At 37.1% G+C, this 13,064-nt stretch overlaps 1 long non-coding RNA gene across 1 annotated transcript; it reads right to left on the bottom strand.

Annotated features, from left to right (window-relative positions):
- Positions 1–252: 252 nt before the first annotated feature.
- LOC145718425 (uncharacterized) lies at positions 253–11,566 on the bottom strand. The gene is made up of 2 exons (XR_014141801.1): positions 9,811–11,566; positions 253–2,140 (listed from the first exon to the last, which is right to left on the bottom strand). It is a non-coding gene; the product is annotated as an uncharacterized LOC145718425 (long non-coding RNA).
- Positions 11,567–13,064: the final 1,498 nt, after the last annotated feature.

Genomic DNA, 13,064 nt, shown 5'->3' with positions numbered 1-13,064 from the left:
GGTGGTGGGTATTGAGGAGGGCACATTCTGCATGGAGCACTGGGTGTTATGCACAAACAATGCATCATGGAACACTTCATCTAAAACTAATGATGTAATGTATGGTGACTAACATAATAAAATAAAACTTTTAAAAAAAAAGAGTATTAGGAGGTCAGAGCCTACTAGTAAACGACTCACATGCTGTGCCACAACAAATACATGGTAATACTGCACTCCGGTAACACATACACCCCTGTGGATGGATGGATATTATTACCCAAAGAAATGGTATTTCAATGATCTCATAACATGTACTATACCTGGCATGAATTGGAAATCAATGCTGATCTTTTTCCTTTAACAAGAACATCCACTGAAAAGTTATTTTTGAACATGGGACACTTTAACTGGATAATCTGTGCTAATGATTATTCAGAGGTTAAATTCTTCAATCATACTAAAATGAAGGATACTACTATCACCATAAACAATGAATGTATTAAAATATTGTATGCTATTAATGTAACATGTAATAATGTTGCCAAAATGGGTACCTACATCTCAGAATATTCATACAAAGATCTTCCAACATCTTACCATATAAAATAACAGAAATACCTTGGGTTAAAACTGACAAAATTGATAAACTTTTGGATGAAAACATGGAAGGACTCAAAGCAGCCCATAAAACCTTAACCAACAAGCTAACCCACTTTAAAAATGCTATGCAGGCCATTCATGCAGCTTCAGCCGTCACTAATACTAACTTAGCTGCATTAAACAAAGACATAGAAAACTTACATAATAAATGTTCCTTTCTAGAATTGTTAGCAAAACCCTTCAAACAGGTGGTTTGTTTTGGCTTCTGGTCTGACTATAACCCTTTAAAATACCTAAAGATGGGATGGAATTATCTCTACACATGTTTGGGAATCCATTAAGGAAGTCCTTTTAGTTATCATTTTTGCCATATATCTTATTAAATATGCTATTAGAATGTTATGCACTCTTAAACTTAAAAAGAAAAAAATCACAGAAAGACTATGATTAACCATACCCTCACCATTCTTTTTTGGATACACCAAGAGCCTATGCTGAAGATTCCATATGTATTTTTTTTATTGTCTTCTTTTTGTTTGACTTTATTCAATTAGATGTGACTTTGAGTTGGAGTTTTTGTGTTTGCTTGATTCATTTTAATATATCTATCTTGTTTGGATTTGATGTGCTCTTTATCTTATATGGTTTGAATTTAACTGATTTTGTTTGATTTCTATTGAAAACTTGATTAAATAACCTAAAAGTACCTTTTGCTATGTTACCAAACTACTACTGCCATCCTGCTGTAAGACATACTTGATTCCTGCATGGCCCTTACAGAATTTGCCATGAGGAATCATGGAGTGGAATGTAGAGAGCAAAATGGAGTCTCTCACGTCAAGCAGGAAACGATGTCATGCAATGACGTGAGGAGTTCAGTTACTGCAGCTAGGAGGTATCACTGGGACCCACGTCAGCCGACACCCCAGAACTGATCACGAAGAACCAGAGGAGGTCTGCAGAGACCCAAAACTGAGTAAATTCCTTTAAAAAGGGAAGGATTTTGGCAGAAAACTGTCAAACTCTTCAGACCTGACCCCTCTTTGTCTGACTTAAAAAAGTCAATTGCCGCAGAAGGCTCTGCCCCATTGATCTCCGGGATCTCCGAACAGAACCAAGAGTCTTCACTGCTAGAACATCAGAAGCATTGAGTGCAGAGAGCTGACCTGGACCAGACCGAGGCCTTACCTCAACCACACGCCCACAGACTGACTTCAAATTTGGTTTGTGAATTTCCTGCACCCTTCTGTTATCTTGTTCATTGTGTGGCTTGTCTTCTCTCCTGCTCTGGGTGCTTTGTAAGAAGCCAAGTTCAATCACATCATCAATTGATTGTCACTGAGTTTGGAATCCTGAAACCTGCTTTCTAATTGTGATTTAACTTTGCTTTAGGACTGAATAAAGCGGACATTGTGGAAAGACACAAATCGTGTGTGTGCCTTCATAGTGTGCTCATGACACTTACCCAACAGTCTTTACAACAGTCACCATATGCACATTCGGCAGATGATTTAAGTTTACAAGTACTTCCTTCACAACAAGGGTCAGATTCACACTCCTGTGAAAAGAAAATAACTGTCAATAAGGAAAGGAGTCATTGTCATCAATTTTCATTAATCAAAGTCTTATCTCAGATCTAAAATCTTTTTTCTAACTGGGCTATAGCTGTGCTCGCTTCAGCAGCACATATACTAACTGGGCTATAGCAGTTACTCTCTGGAAAATCACTTACTATCCTTCTGAAGTTATCAGTGACTCTTCATTTATAACCATTTAAAGTTCAACAACTTTCAAAGGACTGAAATCATACAGAGAATGCCTCTTTGTCTGCTGGAACTGCCAGAAGAAGATACCATAGACTGGTGGCTTCAACAACAGAAATTTACTATCCATAGTTCTACAGGCTAGCGGTCCAAACAAAGTTCCAGCCAATTCGGTTTTTGGCGAGGACTTTTTTCCTAGCTTGCAGACAGTTGCCTTCTGGCTGTGTGCTCACACGGCCCCTCTTCAGTGTGGATGTTCTGACAGAGAGAGAGCAAGCAAGCTCTTCAGGATCTCTTCTCTTAAGAACACTAACCCTGTCAGATCAGGACCCCATCCTGACTGCATTCACCTTAATTACTTACTTGGAGGCCCCATCTGCAGATACAGCTACCCTGGGGGCTAGGGCTTCAACATATAAATTTGGAGGAGGAGGACACATTCAGTCATAAGTTCCTTTAATTATCATGGAGAATTAAACATCCATCAATGCCTTTCTCTTCATGCTCAAGGTCTGACTTATCTAATGGGTGTGTCTTCACCTTATGTGGACATTCTTTTTATCTTGCCTGGCTTCTCTCACCTCACTTTAAGCCTCCATGGCTCCCCATCACACCCCCCCACACAAATCCCACAACCTCCCACCCACAGAGACATCTCCTCTATGTTCCAGCTAATGTGTTCAGGTCTGAATTGTTTGAGAGAGGAGAAGGAGGGGGAAAGAATAAGACAGGGGACAGAAGGAGGAGGGGAAGAGAGGGGGCCAAGGAAATAAGCTTTCTTTCATTTTTGAAGAATATTTGTCCTCCTTTGGAATTCTAGGTTGACAGTTTCTTCCATTGAGAACTGTAAATATGCTGCTCTATTGTCTTCTGGCCCTTAGTGTTTCAGGGAAAAAATCAGCTGCCATTCATATCTCTGTTCCCCTGGTTTTTTATTGGCTTCTTTCATTATTTTCCCTTTATATCAGCATTTTGACTACAGTATACCTAAGTGAATTTTCTTTGTAATGATTCTGGCATGGGTTCACTTGGTGTTTTGAAATTGTAAGTCAATGTTTTTCCCTAAATTAGGGGGGTTTTCAGCCATTATTTCTTTTATTTTTTCTTTCATTCTTAGTCTCCTGAAATTTCACTAACAGTTACATTAGACTATTTGATATCTCCTATGTGTCCCTGATTCTCTGCTCATTTTTCTTTTATCTTTTCTATTTGTTCTTTAGATTGGATTATTTCTTTTGATCGGCTTCATGTTCATTGACTCTTCTGCCATATTAGTCTGCTATTAATTCTATCCAGTGAAACTTTCATTTATTGGACTTTTTAGTTCTATAATTTCTATTTGGTTCTTTATTATAATTTACATTCTTTCTAAAATTTTTTATCTCTTTAATCATGAAGACCATATTTTTCTTTATTTCTTTGATGATAAATAGTGGAATACAACTGATAGCAGCTTTATTTCTAATAGCAAAATGTGAGAAAAAAACCCAAATGTCCTTTAATGGGTGAATGATTAAGCAAACTCTGCATGGTTAAACAATGGTTAAACAAACTCCAGGCAGGACCTCCGGGCTGGTGGAAACACTAGCATAAACATTATTCCAAGTTCTCTGTAGTAAAATCCATCCAATGGAACAATACTCATAAAAAGGAATGAAATAGTAATACATACAACAACTTTAGATTGACCTCAAAGGCATTTCATTTAGTGAAAAAAGTCTGTCTCAAAGAGTATATATTTTATATATACTCCATTTTATATAAACTCCATTTATATGACATTATTGAAATGGCAATACTATAGATAGAGAACAGCTTAGAGGTAGCCAGGGGAAGGGATCAGGGCTGGAGTTGGGGGTGGGTATGAATACAAAGAGGTAGCAGCAGGGAGTTTTATTGTGTGATGATAGAACAGTTCTCTGTGTTAACTGAGGTGGTGTTTACATAAATCAATAAATGGAATAAAATTACACATACACACGCATACACAAATGTGGTTAAAAATGGTGAAAACTGAATAAAGTCTGTGATCTAGTTAATGCATCAATGTCAGTGTCCTGGTTTTTATATTGCATGAGAGCTACATAAGATGTCACTTTTGGGAGAAACTGGTGAAAATACATGGGGCTCTTCGCACTGTTTATGCAACTTCCCATTAGTTTATAATCTTTTCATAATAAAAATGTAAAAATAAATGAACTCTAGGGACACCTGGGTGGTTCAGTCAGTTAAGCATCTGCCTTTGGCTCAGGTCATGATCCCAGGGTCCTGGGACTGAGCCCTGAATTGGGCTCCCTGCTCAGCGGGGAGTCTGCCTCTCCCTCTCTCCCTGCTTGTGCACCACCCCCCTCTCTGTCTGCATCAAATAAATAAATAAAAATATTTTAAAAATAAATAAATAAATGAACTCTAATTTAAACCTTGTACCATACAAAAGAATTAAGTCAAAATCGATCATAGTCCTAAATATAAACCCTAAAATTAGAAGGCTTCTAGGAGAAAACCTTTGCAACTTTAGATTAGACAAAGATTCCTGAGATATAACATCAAAAAAGCATAGCCCATAAAAGCATAAATTGGTAAAATGGGCTTTCATCAAAATATAAAGCTTCTAGTCTTCAAAAAACACTGTTAAGGTAATTAAAGATAAGCCAGAGACTGGGAGAAAATATCTGCAAATCTGGATAAAGGACTCATATCCAGAATATATGAAGTACTCCCAAAACTATCTAATTTTCAAAATGGGGAAAAGAGGTGAACAGACACATCATCAAAAAAAGATATACAAATGGCAAATAACCACATGAAAACATGCTCAACATCACTAGTCACTAAGGAAATGCAAATTAAAACCTCAGTGAGGTACCACTTCACATTCAAGAGAATGGCTAAACTGAACGACTGACTATATGAAGTGTTGCCAAGGATGTAAAAGAACTAGAACTCTCATACACTGACAGTGGGGATGTAAAATGGTACAAACACTTTGGAAAACAATTTGAAAATGTCTCGAAAAGTTATACACCTAACATATGACCCAGTCATTCCACTCCTAGGTATTTATCCAAGAGAAATGAAAACATAAGTCCATATGAAGACTTGTATGGAAGTCTTCCAATACAGCAGCTTTACGTGTTAATAGCCAAAAACTGGAAAGAACCCAAATGTACATGAACAGATGAAAAGATAAACCAATGGCACCATGTCCATACTACTCAATGATAAACAGCAATAAAAAGGAATGAACTACTGACACAGTAGCAACATGGATGAATCTCAAAATAATTATGCGGAGGGAATGAAGCTAGAGAAAAAAAAAAATCATTCCACTTACATGAAATTCTAGGAAATGCACACTAATGTATAATGACAGAAAGGAGATCAGTGATTGCCTGAGGATGGGAGAACAAAAAGGGATGGAAAGGGCGCCTGGGTGACTCAGCTGGTTAGGCGATTGCCTTCGGCTCGGGTCGTGATCCTGGGGTCCTGGGATTGAGTCCCATATCGGGCTCCCCCTGCTCAGCGGGGAGCCTGCTTCTCCCTTTCCCTCTGCCTGCCACTCCCCCAGCTTGTACTCTCCCTCTGTCAAATGGATAAATAAAATCTTTTTTAAAAAGTGGGGGGGGGGGTGTGGAAAGAAGGGAGTACCAAGAGTCACAAAGAACTTTTTGGGATAATGACGTGTTTATTATCTTGATCATGAAGATGGTTTCACACAAGTATACATGTGTCAAAAATGTATCAACTTATATACTTTAAATATATGCAGTTTATTGTTGACCAAGTTTTCACAATTGCACATTTCTTACTCTTTGCTCTGTCCTAACATAGTTATTAGTTTTTTAGTAAAGCTTCTCTCTTTCCTACAGGCCCCTGAGCTCTGCTTGTCCCTACAGAAAAAGTGGAGTGTGCCACCCCCTCCCTCCTATCAGCTATTCGTGGAAATCAGCTGACTACAGCAGAACACTTTCATATCAGACCTCACTGGTCATTTCCCCTTGCTTATCCAGCTTCCTCTTAAAAGATTCTGCTTATCAGCTTGCCCTCACCTTGACCCTTTAAAAGAAAAACCTTTTCTTATTTCATTTTAAGATGCTTTCAGATTTCTGAGATCAGAGCATTCTCCCTATTACAATAGTCTTTATTCTGAATAAAGCCTTTCATTATCTAAGTCCAAATTTGGTTTCTTTAACACTGTATTCAATTGTACTTTAATAAAGCTGCCAAATTGTTTTCAAAAACACTATGTAAGACATATGGCTTCGAGGAAACAGACCATATACACAGGAATTTTGTTTATAAGTACAATTTTAAATGGTTTTATAACAACGGATCATTAGTGGATAAAAGTTAATGCCCTAGATTATTTCACGTGGCCCCCCTCAACTAAAGAGCTAATACAAACATTTTCAATTACAAAAATGCTAAAAGAAATTATGGAGGGGCTATGATGACAGTCTTGAAATAAGAGTACTACAAGCTGAGCCAAAATACAAAATTCATTAAATCTTAAGGAAAAAAATTGATAAATTTTCCTTCATTTAAATTTCAAATTTCCGTATAATAAAATACATCCTATGAAAAGCTAAATGTCAAGAGTGAATCCTAAGGCAAACCAAGAAACAGACTCAAAACTATAGAGAACAAACTGATGGTTATCAGAGGGAAGAGTGTGGGGGGGATGGGTGAAATAGGTGATGGGGATTAAGGAGTATGCTTGGCGTGCTGAGCAGCAGGTGATGTATGGAAGTGTTGAATCACTATATGGTACACCTGGAACTAATATTACACTGTATGGTAACTGGAATTTCAATAAAATCTTAAAAAATAAATAAATAAATGAACAGTAAATAAATAAAGGAAATGAAAAGAGAAGAAAAAATGTAAACTAGAAAAAAACTGATAGAACACAAAATGGAAATGAATTAAAAATTATAATTAAAAAGTAAGACTGGGGGAAGAAAAGAGAGAACCTTAATGGAAACTTCGGGTGATGATGACTTGTCAATGTAGTCACCGACTGTAACAAATGTCCCACTGTGCTGCAGGACGTGGACAGTATGGGAGGTTGTGTGTGGGGTGGTATATGGGAACTCTTGGTACTTTCCATTCAATCTTTCTGTGACCCTAAAACTTCTCTAAAAGATAAAGTTAACTAATTTTTTAAAAGCTAAATTGTAAGCTACAAAGGAGAAATATTAAAACATATACAAAACAATGGACTTTGCCCACAATACGTGAGCTCCTAAAAATCAATTTAAAAGAATGAATAACCCAACAGAAAAATTGATAAGGGATATAAAATGGTCATTCATACAAAAAAATATGCACATAGTCTATAAGCATATGAAAAGATTAAGAACTGAAACAATATCTTCTTAAGAAAATATTTATTATTCTTTCCTGGAAAGACTATACTGTAGCAGGGCACCAAATGCCACAATAAACTATTGGTAGAAGTGCAAATTGACACAGGCTTTTTGTAGGAAATTTCATAGCCTCTAATAAAATTTAAAAACACATACTCTTCAATTCAGTAATTCTACCCTTATGCAATTATCTTAGAGAAATACTTGCATACCTGCCTATATATACATGGGATGTGCACAAAGAGGTACTGTTTGCAACAGAAAAATACTAATTACAATAAGTAAATGTCCATTAATGAGAGTATGGTTCAAAAAATCATAGTATATCCTTAAATGGGAATACCAGTACATCCTTATATGGGAATACTAATCAGCAGATTAAAAGATCATGTCTACATAGGGTAATGACATGGAAAAATCTCCAAGATATATTAATAGAAAACAAAACAAAACAAAACAAAACCTCTACATACAACATATTAAGTCTGATATGCAAAAAAATAAAATAAAATCCTGGGGCGCCTGGGTGGCCCAGATGGTTAAGCGTCTGCCTTCGGCTCAGGTCATGATCCCAGGGTCCTGGGATCGAGCCCCACATTGGGCTCCTGGCTCAGCAGGGAGCCTGCTTCTCCCTCTCCCTCTGCCTCTCCCCCTCCTCATACTCTCTCTCTCTCTCTCTCTGTATCTCTGTGTCTCAAATGAATAAATAAAATCTTTAAAAAATAAATAAATAAAATAAAATCCTAAAACAAACCCAACTATTTACAAATGTACATTTTATATATATGTGTATAAAGGTACAAAGTCTAAAAAGAAACACACTAAACTTATAAAAATGATTACCAATGTAGAAGGAAGTTTAAAAATTTATGGAGGAAATAATGGTATGAAAGGGAACTTTGCTTGTACTTACTATTTGAAACTTTTGTACCAAAAAAAATCTGTGGTATTTGAGATGGAAGTGGTATTCGAGACGGAAGTGGTATTCTTTCTTAAAGAGTAATTCTGTAGTGTGAAAGTTCAAAATGCAAATATAGACTATTTCAGCAAGTTTGGTAGTGAAGTGAACAGTTAGGAGAAAGCAAAAGATATATAATATTTAAAGAAGAAAGATCTGAGAATGCCTGGAAAGGAGAAGAGCCTGGTCACCCGAAGAGTATAACGTTAATTTAAACCTTGTTAGGGCCTTACTTTCCTCATTTGAAATGAGAATACGAAAAATATCAACCTCTTAGGGTTATTGTGAGGATTTTACCACGCAAAACATTTAGCAGAAGTCCCTGAAAGTCAGCAACAGTCTAATGAAGGCCCGTCACAAGTACATCATAAAATACATGCTGTCTTTCTAGAGCATGAAGTCATCTGGCAAAAGTCAGATATGGTCAGATACGGAAGAAGAAGTACTTGTGGAAAACATTAAGAATATGGTCAAGCTTAAACACAACTAAACAAATTTCTTCAAAATTTAATGCAAGGCCAGGAAGAAAAGGACTTTTACACAGGCCACTTTGAGAGGAGAATGGCTAAGATACAGAATAATAATAACAAAGATGGGCATGGGCTTAAGGCGCTAAGTGTGCATAACAGGTCTGACAGAGCCAGAGATCAGTGGGCACAACACTGAAGGTGAATAAAGGGAGAATGCTAACCTAAGTAGCAAGAATTTTGTTCCTGAAGGACTCTGGAAAATGGATCAGCTTCAATTTATTATTAAAATGAGTCCAACTGAACAAATATTTCTGCAATGGTAGTGCCGGAACAGTAGAAGCTTACAAATAAAGAGCGAACTGAAAAACTGATTAGTTCTTTAAAGTAAATAAATGACCTAATAACCATAACAGAAATGGCAGAAGGTAGCAAAAAATAGAAGAATAAACACAGTGCTTTCCTTGATGTCAAAACAGATGACACCATTAGTTATATTCTGGGAAGGAAGACATGACCAATCCCAGGCATATATCCCCACAAGCAAAATACCAATCCTCATTTGCCACTAAATTTCACCAACTCCTATGCCAGTTGCCCAAAGCAAGCTATTCCATTTTTTCCAAATCCTGAGGTAACTTCACAAAGCAAAAATCAAAAATTAAACTGACCTTTGGAGTACCACAGTCACACTCTTCCCCAGGATCCACCAATTTATTACCACAGAAGGGAGCACTATAGGCTTCATCAGGCTTTGGAATATTAAGAAGGCAGTTTCCTCCTTTATTTAAAGTTAACTTCTCAAAGTCCTCTGCACTGCAACTGCTAAAGTTTCTGGAACCTCTATAATAAACATTAAGAAAAAGATCTTATGTCATAGCGATTATTCATTTTGAAATTTTAAATCATGTCCTCAACCAACAAGAAGTGAATATTTACAATGGCAGAAAATAAACTACTAAAAAACAGAGAGAAAAAAATAGAGAGAAATGAGAATAAATATAGTACATTATTTCAGTTACTACATAATAATTCACTATTTTGGTTATATTATACCTCCATGAAAATGTCTTCCAAACATAAAAATTACATTAATATATAAAATCGTAAGAAGACCTTAGAAATTATCTAGTCCTATCCAAAATTCAGTTTTATTTACCTTCTATAATAAAAGTTCCTCAAATATTTGACACTAGCTATATGTTTCCCCAATCTTTTTCACTCTACAGGATAACATTCTTATGTTCCCCTCACTATCACATACAGGGAGCCATGTGAAAATAACGTGAATGGGCATTCCAGTGAGGATGCATGATAGCCACCAAGAAGCAAAATGCACAGTGCAGAATTTTAGCTACAGTTTGAGGCTTAAACCTTATGATAACTCCTGAGAACCATGCTTACTACTCTGAAGGCTAGATGGGCTTCTAGAAATTGTCCACCTTGAGCTATCCATGTGAGATCTATAAAAATGCAATTTTGATTTGTTCTACATGTTGTTGGGGTTTTTTTAGTTATGGGTTTACTCAATAACTCTAAAATACATTCAGATAGTCCCATTGCCTATTTTCACTTTTGAAGATCAGAGAGAAACATACCCACATCTACACCAAGGATCTTTGAGAAATCCAAGTCCCATTAAAATTTTATCAGGGGAATTTGGTGCCCTGAAAGAATCTCTTTCAACAGTTTGAGCAGTGGTGCCAAGAGTAGCATCAGAAATGAAAACTGTGGTGCATTATACTTATTAAGGAGGCATCCCTGTCTATGTTGGCTCTTTTGTACTTCCAAGGAACCTAAGAAACAGATCCTTTCTGTGAGACTTTGTGTTCTGGATATACATATTACACTCTTCTTTGCTAACTGGCCCAAACTTTCCAGAGAAGTACATAGTCCTGACTCTTGGCTCTTGGAAATGGAAAGCAGTCTGCCTAGACATTTTTGTACCGTTAACTACTATTTGACAAAAAAAAGTCTTTGAATGTGGGGTTTTGAAGGATTTTAACAGACTGACCCACAGACAAAGAAAGGTCAATTGTCTGAAACAAAAAATAAAAGGGGGGGGGCCAAGGCAATATTTTGGTTCACATAGAAAGAAAAGATCTCCCACAAATCTATTGACAATAACAAAAAGGCTTGTTTTCAGTATTTTTTCTCACTAATCTCTATTAATGATATTGTGAGGAAGAGTCCTCTTGTACAATACCATTCACATTCAAGTATTTGAACATTATTATGCACAAGGCACTCTTCTTCTGTGCAAGGGATAAAATGGTGAACAAAGCAGACAAAAATCCTCACCCCTATAAATATGGCATTCTAGTGAGTGAGACAAACTATACACATGGTAAGTAAACTGCAGAGTATACAAAGGTGATAAGTGCCATGGGGGTAAAATAGGGAGGAGGTGAAGCAGGTGACCGAGGTGGGGGGGTGGGGGGAGGGAAGCAATAGCAGTCAGGACAGGTACTTCAAACACTGTGACAACTGAATCAGAACTGGATATCTGGGAAAAGAACATCACGCCAGGAAAGAATAGCAAGTGTGAAAGCCTAAGGTAAAAGCCTGCCTGGAGTGTACAGGGAACAATAAGGAAGCCAGTGTGGTTGGAGTAGAGTGAGTCAGGGAAGGAATGAGTAATGAGAGATGCAGTCAACAAAGGTGAGAATAGGCCATTGTAAGACTTGACTCTCACAGTAAACTGTGAGAGAAATGAGGAATTTGGGGGGACGATACAATGGAAAGTGAGCAGGAGTAACATGATTTGACTTGTGCTTTAATAGGATCACCATGGTTGCTATTTTAAGCAGGAAGAACATACAAAGGGTTCCTGCAGAAATCCACTCAACTGATGATGATGTACCAGCATGACAGCAGTGGAAACAGTAAGGAGTGTTTGGATTATTTATATGTTTTAAAGGAATAGCACTTAAGATGAAGAATGTGAATAAAAAGAGAGAAGTCAAGGATGACTCCAACATTTTTTGTGCCAAACTACGAGAAGGAAGGAGTTACCATTAACTGACATGGAGAAGACTGTGGGTAGAGCAGGTTTTAGGAGAGATAACGGAAGTCTGAGTCTAATAGACATCAGGTGACAATGTCAGAGTAGTAGTATCTAGTAATTATCTCATAAACAAAGGAGACTTCAATTTATTTATTTATTTTTTGGTAGGAGACTTCAATTTAAACAGAGTCTTGTGACTGCTTTTTATTTGCTATTGTTGATCTACATATGGTAAGTATCTTGCCTGCCATGTAGTACACATACAATAATGTTTTCTATAAGAATACATTAATCAGGGCGCCTGGGTGGCTCAGTTGGTTGAGCGACTGCCTTCGGCTCAGGTCGTGATCCTGGAGTCCCGGGATCGAGTCCCGCATCGGGCTCTCTGCTCGCCAGGGAGTCTGTTTCTCCCTCTGGCCCTCCCCCCTCTCATGTGCTCTCTCTCTCATTCTCTCTGTCTCAAATAAATAAATAAAAAATAAAATCTTTAAAATATAGAAATTGTGACATTCATTTAAAAAAAAAAAAGAATACATTAATCAGCCAATAACCACAGAAATTGTGCAGACATATGGTATATTTTTTGCAATTAAGTCCCTAATTCTAATCTACATAAAGTCTAGCACTTCTCTTGGGGGTACCTGGGTGGTTCAGTCAGTTAAGCGTCTGCCTTCAGCTCAGGTCATGATCCCAGGGTGCTGGGACTGAGCCCCGTATCAGGCTCTCGGCTCAGCAGGGAGTCTGCTTCTCCCCCTAATTCTGTCTGCTGCTCTGCCTGCTTCTGTGCTCATGTTCTCTCTCTCTCTGTCAAATAAATAAATAAAATCTTAAAAAAAGAACTACATAAAGTCTACCGCTTCTAAACAGGTTATTTTAATTTTATTTTTATTATGTTATGTTAGTCACCATACAGTACAT

The sequence above is a fragment of the Leptonychotes weddellii genome, unplaced genomic scaffold, assembly GCF_054177405.1.
Source record: "Leptonychotes weddellii isolate Sample4059 unplaced genomic scaffold, ASM5417740v2 HiC_scaffold_1552, whole genome shotgun sequence".
In the NCBI taxonomy this organism is placed as follows: domain Eukaryota; kingdom Metazoa; phylum Chordata; class Mammalia; order Carnivora; family Phocidae; genus Leptonychotes; species Leptonychotes weddellii.
This window is presented reverse-complemented; position numbering and strand designations above follow the sequence as displayed.